Source organism: Alligator mississippiensis, chromosome 12 (assembly GCF_030867095.1).
Source record: "Alligator mississippiensis isolate rAllMis1 chromosome 12, rAllMis1, whole genome shotgun sequence".
In the NCBI taxonomy this organism is placed as follows: domain Eukaryota; kingdom Metazoa; phylum Chordata; order Crocodylia; family Alligatoridae; genus Alligator; species Alligator mississippiensis.
Window position 1 is genome coordinate 13,115,636 of NC_081835.1, and position 13,035 is coordinate 13,128,670.

Consider the following 13,035-nt stretch of genomic DNA (forward strand, 5'->3'; position numbering starts at 1 on the left):
TGGGGATTTCAGTGCCAATCAAAAATCAATCCAGTTTTACTAAGAACTAAGCATGAGTCTTTTGATGGATATTGGCCAAGCTCTACACTTTTAATGAAGCCTAAAATTCAGGTGAATGATTGTTGGTCACAACTGTCTATTCTCCCATCACCGCTGATGCATTTCTGTCATTAGTCCTAATGAGAGTTAAGTGTGCATATAAAGGTGAAATTAAATCCTTGGTACTTTCTAATTCTATCAGCTCCTCATTTTTTATGAGTACCACAGTCACTCAACACTAGCGTAAATTAAAATGAAAATCAGAGTAGAACAGATTTGCCTACAGTATCATTGACATCTCAAACCTTTGTAGAAAGCTAAACTGATGCAGTATGCCTGAGTATCCTCTCCTTTCCACCGATACAAATCAATAGGAACTCCACAGATTCCTTCCTGACTGAAATTTACCTCTGCTAAGTCCATATGTGACCATGTGCATCATTTTAAAAATCCATTTATGTGTTACGTTGTATATAAATCTTGTTGTATATAACTCCATGCTCCATGTCCATTTGGGATTGGATTTGCCCAATGAGATTATGAACCACCTGCATGTGTAAAGAATGATGGGATCTAGAAGACCATTGCTTCGGAGGAGGAATCTGGGTGGGTTGCAGGCAGGAATGAGGAGGAAAATTTGCTTAATTTTAAGCGTGTGAATAAATCACATTTAAGGAACTACTCCCTTGTTTAAAAATAGGCATATGGTTGCTGAATTGTACCTTGTACTTTCCATACCTTGCTGAATGGGGACCTTAATTTGTAATCTCTTTGTTTAAAACTAACTTTACTTGCATTTTTGAGGTGTTTTTCTATGCTTGGTGAGACAGAGTTGTAGTATATTAATAGCTTATGCATCTTTCTTTTTAGTTTGTGGTTCAAAATTATTCATGGATACACTTTACATAGATCATTTGTTGAGAGTGAAATAATTTTGCAAAATATTTGTTTGATTTTGATTTAATTGTAAAATGTTTATCCTTGTACAATTTGTAATTTCTGTAGCATGTGAAACCTTTAAGTAGAGTGCCCTATATAATGGATTTTGTACCATTCAGTTAAATTTGAGTATCCCAGATTAATGTTTGGAAAATATGACGGCTTAAAGGTACTGTTCTTGACTAGAGATTTGTAGCTCCAAATGTCTGGTATGTTGGGAATACAGATTTAGCGCAACTTCATCAAAACTGTGCTAATAGGCCTGGAAAACCTTAGATACTGTGTTTAGGGATATCCTATTGATCAAATATTAAGGAGGAAAATAAAGGATAATATAAAAAAGGCAGGTTAGTTTTTCTAAGTAATTTTCCATTTTTTTTTCTTTTGATCCTATGAAGCAAAATCATTTAGCATATATAATATTTCACTAAAATGTACACTGTACCACTTTGGCTTGTGCTTGACCTACATATGTGCCCAATGTCTCTTCTCCCACCCCCTGGGATGCTCCAGGCAAGTAAGTTTACTTATTTCCTATTGTTTGCATATGCTGTCAAGCTGCTGCTGTTGCTTTGGTGACTATGTGGTTACAGTTCATGTTCAGGGAAATGGCAATTTCTGATACTTTCACCTTTGATACATTTGATTGGATTTCAGTGTAGGGGGAAACAGGCACTCCTCCACCCTGGGGGCCTTCTCTCTGCCAAATGCTAATGGCCCACTGCAAGCAAAAGGAAGCCCAGAGTTTCTTTTAAAAGTATGCTTGTATCTGTTATAATGAACCAGTTAGGCTGCTTAAGCTGGAACAGGGAATTGCTCTTAGGTCCGTTATCTGATGCTGGCCAGTGCTAGATGCTTTAAAGAAAAGTATAATAACCCCCAAGTAGGCAGATGTAGGACAATTTTTCTCTTACATTGGTTCTCTTCCTGATCTCAGATACTTAAACATTACCATAAATCCTAACACATGACTTCCAAAAGCCATGGCAAAAATGTTCAATAATCATTGACTTTTTACACAGTCTTGTTTTCCAAGGTCCAGTCCCGCCTAGAATATTGCCTCCTGTGTGTGTACGATGCGCTTTTACCCTGAAGTGAATGTCATCGGCTTGACATCGCTTAGACTAGCTGTAGTTTTCAGGATTACTACTGTGCTGTCTTTGAATAATTTGAGGAGGGATTTGTTTGAATTCAGTCAATATTGTGGCTGTTACAATATAGTGGCTACTGTACACAGATATAAACAGTCAAATAATTTAAGTTTTGCTGTGTCCAGTGGCTCAGAGTAAAATAAACCTTTTGCCAAAAGAATGGAATAAAGAAAGGAAAAGGGCCTTCAGTGAAAAGGCATAAATGGCTAAAGATGAAGTTAAAGTGGCCCAAACATGAACATCCTACACCAAAGATTTGTCTGAAGGGAACTCAGTGCATATGCTTTTGCTAATGGCACAGCCCTGTTATAATGAGCACAAGTCTTTTGCATAGGCCAGAATGTGTAGAATCACAATGAGACTGAGGAACTATGCATTTCTAGGTGCTATATCACATCTGTATCTGACCTGCTGCTGCTTAGTGATTTGGCGTCAATAATGTAGTCCTCTACTTTGTGGCTTTGCAAAAGATTGGACCTCATGTATGGGTACGGGGGCACAACATTGTTCATGTATGAGACCTGTCACCCTCCAACTTTCCTCGTGGAGACTTCTTCCAGAGTATATAAAATGCCCCACTATTGCTAACATCTGTTCAGCAACCCTCACGTTTCCCGTTCTGGGAGACCAAGAGTGAATGAAGCGTTGGCTGCTGCCAGTTGTCTTTACCACCATGCTGATTAGATCTGCTAGGAGCCGAATTACATGACACAATGTTAAAAATGCCTAAAGCAGCCTGTTTGCCATAGTGCTTCCTACTTTATTAAACTGGTGAGAGCAACAGTGGGGATTAGAAAATGTTCTTAGTGTACTTCTTAGGCAGTGACCATGGATATGTAAAATCTTTTCAGTGGGATCTCCATTCATTGGACATTCATCATGTCTACCTACGGGTCACCTTTTGCCACACAAATAAAACTTTTAAAGGTATGACGTACAAAATGACTAATACCTATGGCTTCCTTTGAAGGTATGTAATAGATTCCAAGCAAGGGTGAGCTTTGTGAGAACATGGTTTACAAAGCCAAAAAAAGGAGCTTTTAAATGAAGTTCAACTTTGCACTGATGAAATGTTTAAACTCTCTCAGCTTTAATTTTTCTTGAGCAGAAACAAAACTATAGCTATTTACCATAGGAAAATATTCCTGTGTAGTATTCTGACACATTTTAAGTGGAAAAAACATCTGAAAAATCTGAAGGAGGGAAGTGAGGAAGGAAGAGAACACTAGAAACATTATTTTACTGTTAAAAGCACAGCTGATGCCCTTGGGATTAATTTGTAGATAATTGACTAATGCAGCAGGAGATGGGGAGGAGGAAGGCGGATGTCTCATTCCAGGAGAGTTGGCCTCAGCCTGCTTCCACTGAAATTAATGTGAATTTAGGGACTATTTCTGTGAGTTTGGATCCTTAATGTTGTAACCTGTTACTGCTGAAAATTATTGTTTGCAACTTTGGATTTTACAGTGCTGAAATATAGTTGCTGGAAGAAAATATACTTTTGCTATGACACCTGAAAACAAACTTTAGGAATTTTTTTTGTACTAACAGATTTTAAGAGTAATGTTTTCCTGCTATGCAGCTGGCTAGCGATCAGAAAGATATAGGCTTTATATATCTTAATTGTAAAGCACAGTAGTGCATGTACATATTAAAATCAGTATCTGTACTTACCTATTTTCTATAACATACACATTCACCTTTAAATTAAAAGTGTTTGTCAAGAAGATTTTATACTTATTCAAAAGACTGGATTTCTCAATAGCTTATATAGCATTTTTGTGCAATCTGAACTTCATTCATTCAAGGTTGCACAAGCTTGAGGTTTTCAGATTTTAGAAGGTAAATTTTAGTGCATGAGAACTGTATATGTAGAAGGTTGAGCACAGGCTAATAATGATAAATCTTCAGTACTTATTAGCTATATTATTCAGCAACTTCATGAAGGATACTTACTGAGAGTTCCTCTTTTTCTCTGTTCAGCACCTCTGACTGTTTTAAGTCATCTTCTGAGAATGACTTTGCTCCAGTCCACATACTTTATGCAATATGTTTCCCTCCTCAGTTAGGATATTTTAATAAACATATATTCAGGACGTCAAATTAATGAAGATGCCTGAGTGGGTGATACAAATATTACAAGTTTCAGAACTGTCATATCCTTGTATTTCATTATATAGAGCATGGAGATTTGTATTATAATCCTCCTGGTTGGCAGAATTTTCAAAGAGTTTTCTAATTTTTTTTAGATGAAATATTCATTTTATTCCTAGGCTTTTAAAATTGTTATTATTAACTGAATTGCTTCTTTAACAAACACATACATGTGGACCTCTGGTAATCAGTGACAAGGCCGGGCTTTCTTGGGAAGTCCTTGAGCTGGAGACATCTATGTTTTGTTTTTTGCATAGCCCTATTTAGCTTAGGAATTGATTGAAGCCAGCTCAAAAAAAGATGTGTCCCCTGTCTGCTCCCTGTCAATCTTTCCTTTAAAGTCTTTGTCTAATTACATTTTTGTATATGGCCAAATGAAAGTGAAAGAGGACATCCATATTTTTCCTCTCACATGCTTTAATTTTAATCAAAATGGGAAGAGGGGGAAAGGCATCTTCACTGCAATGTATGATTACAAAAAAGCATGTATTAGAAAGGTTCCAGTACATCTATCACCTTATGTGAGCTCAGCTAAAGATTGATTTGAAACATTAGCGCAAAAGAGTGGAGTACTTCTGATATGTTGTTAATATTTCAAATGAGTTCTAGCAGAGCCCTGTCTATCATTTTAATGTTGTTGTCATGCTTTTTTTCTATCAGGGATGGAGTTAAAATAGGGAGAGCTGTGCATGTTCCCAGTGCAGTGGAGGGACAATCACACGTGGTATTTTAACTGATATATCTGACAAGGACTCTCCTCTTTTAATTTAATAAAACTACCTGTGTGTATATATATACACTGATCACGTCTCATGAATTCTACAAATCATTAAAGCTTTATTGTCCTATGAGTGTATTAGTAGTCCTGCTAAAATTCGATGAAATCTTTAAACATGTATATGTTTAAGAACTCCAAAGCATAACATGCTGAAATATCAAAGGGTACCTGTTCTTTTCAGTATCTGATTTATAGGAAGGGCTTTTTTGTTCACACCTAGGAGTCTGTTTGAGGTTTACGTTGAAACAATATCTTCTCTGCTGCCAAGATTCTGTGCTGTGTTTAAGTGGCTTTACACCACATTTGTCCCTCCACATCTTGGATTAGGGGACCAGAATGACTCCTACATAACTCAGCCTAACAGCATCCCTAAATTACTAGCACCTCCTTAGCTTTCTACTGGTTATAGGAAGCTAAGGAGAGTGCTAAGGAGGCTCTAGTAATTTAGGCATGCCTGTTAGGCTCAGTTACAGGTTTCCCTCGTTTTATGTGGGTTCTGTACGTGCGAATTCGCTTGTATGCAGTGACCCTTTTTATACCAAAAATTCATTATATGCGAGGTAAATTCACTCTTATGTGATCAGTGTGGTGGAAGCCCGCAGTCAGCTGCTTTGTGCAGTGCATTCTAGGAGTGACATGCACCAAAATAATCTCCTGTGTGGATCTGTGCTCTTCGCTCGTTGTCTGTGACACATGTTTCTGTAGTTGCCATCCCCACTAACTAAACATTCACCACCTCCCTGTGCTTGTGTGTACTGTCTGTTGTTGGTAAGTGCCAAAATTGTCTTATAAAAGTGGTAGAAATGGGTCTGGGGGTCAGTACAGTTGAGGTCTTGGAACATATCCCTATTTGTTGCATTGTAAAGTAGGTTCCCTTTATGTGAATTCAAGTTATGTGCCATTTTCCAGGAACACATGTACAGCATAAAGTGAGGGAAACCTGTATGTGAGAGTCACTCTGGTCCTCTAATTCAGGATACGGAGGAACAAACATGGTGTAAAGCCACTTTAACGTGCCCTGATGCTGAGCCATGAGACCTTATTGTGCCTCTTGAGGTATGTCTATATTTCAACAGTAGTGTTAGCTCTTTTCAGTGGGGGAAATTATCTTGTCAAGGTGTATCTACCATGCCACAATGAATGGTGTAGTTGTACCCTTAGAGGCACAGCACAAAAATACAGCTGTATGGGCAGGTCCCAACAAGTGCACATGTGCAGGGACGCATAGTAGCAGTGCAAGTATACTGTTGCCACTGCTATTTGTCCTCAGGCACACCCCTGCGTGTGCACTCTGGTGTGCAGCAAATAGCCTCAGATGGGGTAGGGGAGGCTGGAGCCAGCACCTGTGTTAGCCCCATTAGCCTTACCTGGGGTCGTGGGGGCCTCCCAGGGCAGCAGCGGTAGCAATCCAGCTGCTTGGTTCTTGGCCAGCAGCCAGAGCATAGGCCTGATTGGCCAAACTCCCCTTCTGGCAGTGCATGCTGCTGCTGTGCGCCATGCTGCTTTTTTAGCAGTTTATGGTTTCTTTTTTTTAAACCAGGATCTCCTGGTGTAAAAACCAAGCAAACAACCCACCACACTGCTAATTTGAAAACACTGACTTTGAAATCAACATACTTGTAGTGATTGGCATATAGGTAAATTTGTATAGGTACCCATAGACTAATTCAAGCAGAATTGATGCATTTTACCATTTTTGCTGTAAGTTTTTATCACAGGTACTCTATCAACACACTTTAAAGCAGCACTTTTGAACCTCCTTATGCATAGTATAAGATATGCATGCTATTAGTTCAAAGCCAAAAGGCTCATGATTCATCATGAGCCTACACAGTCAGATGGATTGCAAATTGGCTGAAGGATCGTACCCATAGGGTGGTGGTGGACAGGTTATATTCGACCTGGGGGGAAGTAGGCAGCGGAGTTCCCCAGGGCTCGGTCCTTGGGCCCACACTGTTCAATTTCTTTATCAGCGATTTGGACAACGGGATGAAAAGTAACCTGTTTAAAGTTGCTGGTGATACCAAAATTTGGGGTGAGGTGGGCATGCTAGCAGGGAGGGAAAGACTGCAGCAAGTCTTGGATAGGTTGCAGGGGAGGGCTAACAAAAACAGGATGCATTTCAGGGTGCTGCACTTGGGCAGTAGTAACCAGCAGCACACTTATAAGATGGGAAACTCCCTTCTTGAGAGCACAGAGGCAGAAAGGGATCTTGGAGTCATTATTGACTCCAAGATGATCATGGGCCGACAGTGCGAGGTCACGGTCGGCAGGGCTAACCAGACCTTATTGTGCATCCACAGGTGCATCTCAAGTAGGGCCAAGGAGGTGATCCTTCCCCTGTATGTGACACTGGTCAGGCCACTAAAACAATCTTAAAATCAGCCGTTACGTGTCTGTGCCTAATTCTAACTCGGCGCCCGCCCTCTCCGACCCGGCCTGCCCGGGCTGCTGGCCACAGCCCGCGTGCAGAGCGACGAAAGCGACCTGGCACGCACAATTAGTAGTTGAAAATGTTGGGTCTGACGGGGACTGAGCACAATGGACACTGTCTCATTCAGATGGGCTGTACTACTCTATCCTTACAGTCGGTTTCTGTCAACATCTTGGCCTTACCTGGAAGGGAATGCTGATGGTGTTGGTCCAGTTGGTTTTACTGTGTCTGAAAGGGGAGATCTCCTTCTTCTTGACCTTGAATGACCTGGTGTAGTTATGGGTGGAGGCCTGTCCATTGCACCGTGGGCAGGCACCCTTAGGAGAGTCTACTATAGCCTCCCAATGGGAGGATCTTGGCTATACATTGTATGGAAACGGGGGGATTGCTCTCAGGCTTTCTCTCTAGCTTGCTCCTATGGCCTTCTGGCTAGGGGCAAGTGAGACTAGGAGACATCTGAACCCCAAGGCCTCCAGGCTTGGGCCTTGCACACAGGATTGTGCAAGGCCTCCCAGCCCAGGGCCTTGCCATGGATTTGGGAGTATCTGAAACCCAAGACTGAGTCTAGGAGGTAGGATATTTGCTGGTGGTAGCACCACACAGACCTGAATGACTGACCTCTGCTCAGTTGATGGAATTTGGCCCTGATTTGACTAATTTGGCCTGAGACACTAAATTAAAGAAAGCAAACAAACAGCATCTTGACCTTTTGCTAAGATCAAGCATTTTTTGGCACCAACAGGAGGTTGTCAGGGTTGGCTCTGGCCCTCCTGGTGCCCATCTAGTATTACAGTACCTCCAGGCCTGCCAGTTTTTTTAGTTTTTTTTAAAGGCCAATCCCTGCCCCCCTCCCCCCCGCCAAAAAAAAAGTTCCATCTGCATTTTTGGCACCGGGGGAGGGTGTTGGAGCTTGCTCCAGGCTCTCAAAGTGCTGGCTTGGTATTGCAGTACCTCCAGGCCTGGTGCTCATTCCCTCCTGGTAAAACAACTGCCTATATTTTTTTTAAGGGCCACATGAAAAAAATAAAAACGGTTCTCATCAATTTTGTGGCAATGGGGGACTGCTTTCCCATTTTTCCATTAGCTGCCCCATGGCCTTTTGGCTAGGAGGAAGCAAGACTAGGGGGTATCTGAATTTCAAGGCTTGTGGGCCTGGGGCTTTCACGTAGGGTGCCACCCCTCTCCAAAAAAAAAGGTTCCCATCAGTATAGTTGCCCAATATTGGCCATATGTTTTATAGTCATGCTCAGTGTTGGCTGCATTTAATCAACTTCATAGTTGTTTTACTTTGCTAAGTACATACTCCTTCTGGCAGCAGTTTAATGATAGGTTATATATGTAATGGGATTTTCTTGTGTGCAAATATAAGGTGAGGGACTTCCCCCCCCCCCCCCCCCCAAAAAAAATCCTCACCTTATATTCAAGTAAATATGATAAAATATTATTTGTTATGTTACTGTATCAGTTTCCAAGGGCCTAATTTTCTAAAGGTTTTTCAAGTGTATATACAAAGGGAAATTGTGCAAACTGGGTAATTGTGCATTTAACTAGTGATTTATATAATTAAGTGCCCTTTACAAAGGCAAATACTGATTTTGGTTGTGCATATAATTTTGAGAGTGCAATTTTAGAGGCAGCTTTAAAAAAAATTTTCCCCTGACCTTAACATGTTAATGAATAAGCTTAATTATATATTAAAAGAAATCATAGATTCATAATATTTTGTTTGATTTTTATAGACCACAGAGAATGACCACAATTAGGAGGCATTCATTTTATGTCCACTGCATCTGCAATGATATGGTGTAGTAGCTAAGCTTGGGTTGGTAAACCCAGGAGCATGTTTTTACCTCCTAAAGGATTAGTTTGGAGTATGCATGAGTCTTCCATATCTAAACTACAGTATGGATTGGGCCTGATTTATTTTTAAGCAATTCCCTAAAGGACACAAAATAAAAGAACAGTTGAATTCCATTTGGACATCTGTTTTTGTTCTGAAACGGTATACAATATTTACAACAACGTCAAAACTCTGCAGCAGTTTCCTCAAAGGCATTGTGTTTTTGTACATACAGGCTAGGTACAGACATTCAAAAAGCCCGAGGCGGGATCGATCTAAGTTATGTGGTTATCTGCAAGCTAGTTTAGATCAGTAGTGAACAGAACACTTACTTACCCTTTGATGGGGGATGGGGCGGCGGGTATTTGATTTTGCCGTTTTAAATCAGTCTGTGTGTGCTGAATTTCTGTTCTGTTATGTGTATAGATTGGCTTTGTGTGCCAAACTTCTGTTCCGTTATGGGTATAGACCATTTGCTGATCACTTATACCGGTAAAAGTGTAATGCCTATGCCTGGGCACAGTGGAAACAATTTTAGTTCAGAAGTTTGTGTGAAGCTGTTAAATATTAGATTGGCTTAGTGTCTAGATCCTTGTTAAAAAAAAGGCTGATTTTCAGTGAATCTGTTTTTCCTAAGATTTGCGTAAGAAAAGACAATGAAATTGTTATAGCTGCTTCATTTAAAGAGAATAAAACTAAATGAGATGTGAACAAAATAAGTGGCTGTGGATGTAGGGATGTGTTTGAGATGTATACATGTATAATATGCACATACATTTCTTGTATTTTTTCTGATATATGTAGAGACAGGATACTGGACAAGGTAAGCGATTTGTCCAGCGCTGTAAGGAATTTCTTCTGGTCAAGTCTCCTCATAAAGTCAGAGGAAAGATATATGCGCTATTATTCATGGATTCACATGGGATTTGCTTAGTTTTGCTAGTATAGGAAAAGTACACTTGACTTACCCTATGGATAAATCCAATAAATACAGCTTGAACCAAAAATTCATCAGGAACACTAACTGAAAAACCATGTACACGTCTTGATAAAACATATGCTCCCCTAGAACTTCAGCAGATATTCCTTGTTCAAGAAAATTCACTCATGATGCTAGCTGCTTCATACATTTCCATGACACTGGCTACAGAAATTGATTGCCTAAGTCATGCTAGCCTGATGTATCACCTTTGCTAGGGATGGACCTTTCAGTATTGCTGGTGCAGGAATTCACAGGTTAAACTCAAGCCATGTCAGAGCCAAAATACAAGTTACACCTTTCATATTATATATAGAAAATGCTTTTTAAATGGGGGCAAAATGAATCTGACTTTGCATTTCATATTCCTATATCAGATGTAGCTGTTCTTCTATAGTATTTCTGAATCTTCAAGCACTTTCCTAGTAGGTCAGTATTGATATACCCATTTTATAGGCTGGGGACCAGAGGCATGGGAGAGTAAAAATGGCTCGGGCAAGATCTAGCAAGTCAGTGGCAGAAATAGGAATAGAATTCAGTCCTCCTAAGTCCCAGCCCCTTACTTTATGCATTGGGATAGCCTGCCACTTTTAGTAGCCCTTTATTCAAATAAGTAGACAAATTAATTTTAATGGCAGAAGTTTTACAAGTAAGGATTAACTCTGTGAGTAATGACTTCAGATTCTTTCTATTTCAGGACCCATGGTTGTTTCTAGGCAATTAAACATCAACTTTTGTTTGATCTATTCTGTTACTAACTGCTCTGTATATGTTAGGTCTTTGTGCAGTTCTCTCAAGCTGGGTATTTGGTTGAAAGCTTGTAAAAATGGACTTGAGTTAAGAATATGATTTCTGAATTCAGACCTATAACTCATACCGCTCATTTCAGTGTTGCACCAAATCCTACCTGGATAATATATAGCATGTCCAATGCCATTCATAGTTTCTCCAAAAGGAGTAGTAGTTTATTGCTTCAGTACTTTTACTGTGTTTTATGACAGCATTCAAGAGCCATGACTAGCTAATTGGTCAGAGGGGAATAGGTCATAGTGGCTGTCATCTCAATAAATGGAAGGATATTGCTATGGCAGGAAAGCAGCAGGCTGGAGTGTAATGGAAAGCTGTTGCATGGAATTTGAAAACATCTCCTTTTACTTGAGCAAGAATAGATAAAAGCTGACAAACTTCTTATAATTCTGATTCACATAGGATTTGCTAGGTCTTGGCCATCTTGCTGACATATAATAAATATAAGCATCTAATGCGCTTTCACATACATACATACATACATACATACATACATACATACCTGTAAAACATAAGGGTTAATATCTGAAATATGTCTTAACATATAGCTTGTAAGCTCTTTGGCTTGGCTATGTAAAAAAAGACCAAAAAAGAAACAACCCCTCCTCGCCCTCCCTCATATCTGTGATACTACTCTGTTTATTCTAATATAAGATAACCCTAATTATAAGACCATCTCTCAATAATTAGATTTTATAAATGGAAAAATTATAAATTTGATATAATTTTCTAGGTATAGAATCTATTTATTGGAGGTTTGTCTTGTATTTGACAACTGCCGACTGCTACATGTACAGCAAACCCACCTAAACCGATACTGTTTCTACTGTGGTGGTGATCATGGCATCTCCCAGTTTTTGGTTTTTATTTGAAAATATATCTATTTGTGTGTGTGTGTGTGTCTAATTGCATTACTTTAGCCAAAACTATCCTACGGCCACTATTGCTTACTTGACAGTCCAAAACACATCATTGCCATTACATCATACACATTCCCGTCACAACAACTGTACTGTGCACCCATGTGACCATCACCATCACTCTTGCCTGTCACAGATACTCATCCTTTCCCTACACCCTAAGGTTACGCTGTCCCCCTTCCCAACTTCTCCCTCCCTACCCTCCTTTCTTTCCCAGTTCTTTTAGTCATTGCTGTCATCATTGTCACTTTCTTTTCTCTTGTTATATCTGCCCTCGTCATTGTCACCATCATCATTGTTGCTCTCTTCAGAGGGCCTACTTCTGAAAAGTCTGTGCTAGTCCATCCTCTTCCAGATGTTCTTCACCATTTCTTCCCTGATGTCTTCCCCAGCTTTCTTGTAGTACCTTTGCATCTTGTTCAGTCCCATTTTGCTGCAGGCATACATTGACAGGTCTGTGTACCCATATATGAGCTGGGTCCTGCCCTTCCACAAGGCATTTCTAAAGCTGGAAATGAATTGGTTGAATCAGGCTGCTGGGGTCCCCTTCTGCTTGGACAGATGCCCAAACAACAAGGCATCATGGTATCTCCCTTTGCATGAAGTTAGTCCAAAGCCAAAGGCTTGTGATTTACCACATAGTTCAGTGGGGCCTCACCTGAGTCGACAGCATTTCAAGACTGTGCAATCTAACTATGGGTGGTTGAGCCCAATCCACTCGAGTAGGTCAGGGACAAAAGGGTTCGGGCCTTTCCTCCTTCTTCTGTCTCTCCCTCCGTCGACAGAAACACACCGGGGAGGCAGTGAGATAAGAGAATCGCTTTACTCACTATTTCAGGCAACAAACTCGTACAGCTGTATCAGGAATCTAGTTCGCCGATTCCTTGGGAGCTCTTAAGTATGCTCAGATGGTATACCAAATCGTGATCGGGCCATCCAGGTTTTCGCGGACGCAGGACCTCCGGCGAGGGTGATCAGTCCTCTCTGATATTAC

The 13,035-nt window shown here is 40.3% G+C and overlaps 1 protein-coding gene across 3 annotated transcripts in view; it reads left to right on the forward strand.

Moving 5' to 3' along the window:
* Positions 1 to 13,035, forward strand: part of GRM7 (glutamate metabotropic receptor 7) — a 558,095-nt gene that overhangs the window by 150,145 nt on the left and 394,915 nt on the right. The window lies entirely within an intron of this gene.